This window comes from Euprymna scolopes, chromosome 5, assembly GCF_053919585.1.
Source record: "Euprymna scolopes isolate OS-2025 chromosome 5, ASM5391958v1, whole genome shotgun sequence".
NCBI lineage: Eukaryota > Metazoa > Mollusca > Cephalopoda > Sepiida > Sepiolidae > Euprymna > Euprymna scolopes.
The window spans coordinates 101,403,643-101,405,787 of record NC_136486.1 but is presented as its reverse complement, the minus strand read 5'-3'; positions in this window follow the sequence as shown (position 1 = coordinate 101,405,787).

The window sequence follows — 2,145 nt, the reverse complement described above, 5'->3', positions numbered from 1 at the left end:
AATGAAAATAATATTCTGTTGTCACAGCCCTAATTATCACATTAGCGATTGAAACGGTGTGTTTGGCGAGCTTTAACGCTGAGCGTTGAAATATCTTCTTTTCTCAGATAAAAACTTAAGTTTAATTAACAGTTTCTGCAGTCTTTCAAGCTTCTGTTTGATCTACTGTTCTCATTGTTCTGTCACGCGTAATATTGTAATAACGTTTTCAACGGTCTGTTACGCTAAAGTTCGGAATAACGTTTGCCTCGCTAAACGTGTAAATTGAATGGACGCATCTCAAAAATGATCAGCTATTGTCTATTTTTTAAGTGAAATTAAATTGAGAAATGAACAAAAATACAAATAAATTAAATAAAATCAAAACAAAGAAAGGCGTTTTCAAACGAAAAAAAATCACAAATGGATGGAAACGAATTTAAAAGATTTTAGAATGTTTGATGACTTCATTTTGACAACCAGTAGCAAAACTGCATTACAGGAACGAAAAATTAAAAAAATATATATAATTAATAGTAGTTTATTTTTATGGGGTTCATCATGCTTTCCTAACGACAATTTTTTTAGTGGCTCTATATTTTCTGTCTGTAGTAGACTTTATGCCGAAATATTTGACAAAAAATAACACATGTTCTGGCAATAGCTCTTTGTGTAAATATATAGTTGTATACAAAAATAACAATGTAAAATAATTACGATTTGGCTTATCATATCAGTTAATGAAATTCATAATAATATATTAACATTAAATTTATTATACTTTATTATGATTATAATACAAGATAGTGGGTACTTCATGTTCTGTTTCGGTGATTTAGCTCGGTTGCGGAATCATATCTGACACACTGATTTTGAAAATAATATACATATATATATATATATATATATATATATATATATATATAAGTGAAAATGTTGTGTGTGTCTGTGTACCAAATAACTCTATCAATTTTCTGTCTAGACACTTTACATTTGACACAAGGACTATTGAGATTTGGGAAAATCTTTTTAATCGGTTCTCCGCCAGAAATTTGACTGTCAAGGAATCAAAGTTCAACGATTTGACCTTTGAGAACTCTACGAAACTTCTCCGCCAATTTTGCGTCTAAACACTTGTAATTTTAGATATAGGTTACTTGGGCTAGGATCAAACTCTTTAACTTGATTTGAGCCCAAAACAATAAATGTAAGGGACCAGAATTGGGGTCAAAGTTTTTAAAAAATTGTCCTCTACGGTCTCTACCAAATTACTCAACCAATTTTTAGTCTACTATTTGAAATTTTACGTAAAGTGTATCCAGACATAGGACAAGCTTTTGAATCGGTTTTTGGCCGAAAATGTGGCTGCCAAAAGGTCAAAGTTTAAAAGAGTTGACTTTTCGGTCACAAGAAAACTATTCAGCCAATTCTGTGTCAAAACATTTGAAATTTTACCTAAAAGCCACTCAGACATGCAGCAAGCTCTTTAATAAGATTTTGACCGAGAATTTGGCTGCCAATAGGTAAAAATTGAGAAGTTGACTTTGCAGACTCTTCACACTCCTCCGCCTATATTGAGTCTAAAAACTTAAAATTTTAGATGTAGTTTAATTGGGCGTAAGTCAAACATTTTAATATATATATATATATATATATATATATATATATATGCACATAACGTTTACTAACGATTATATATATATATATATATATATATATATATATATATATATATATATATATATGTCTGTGTGTGTATTATGTTTATTAAAAAAGATTAAGAAAATATTGGTACCGGCGGTTTCCAATCTAAACAAAGAGGGCTTATAACTGGTCTCTTTTACCACACTCTCTTCAGACTCTGTTTATGTCAACAAAACCATGCAGCCAGGTTCTCGATATTCCTAATATAGTATATTTAAAAAAAGGCATCTCGCGTTCAGATGCTCAATTCTTTTTAGCAGATAAGCCTATTCTTAGCGAAACTAATGAGCGTTAATTGTGTTAACTGTTCTATTCGGTGATGAAGCAACTTTGTACACGTGTTGATAAAGTCGATTGGCACAAGTATCATATCTGGGTGAAGGTAAGACGAAATTGCGTTTATAAAATGGAAAGGAGATTTGCTAAACGTAACCGTATCGTGCGGAATGGCTAAGTTTAAAA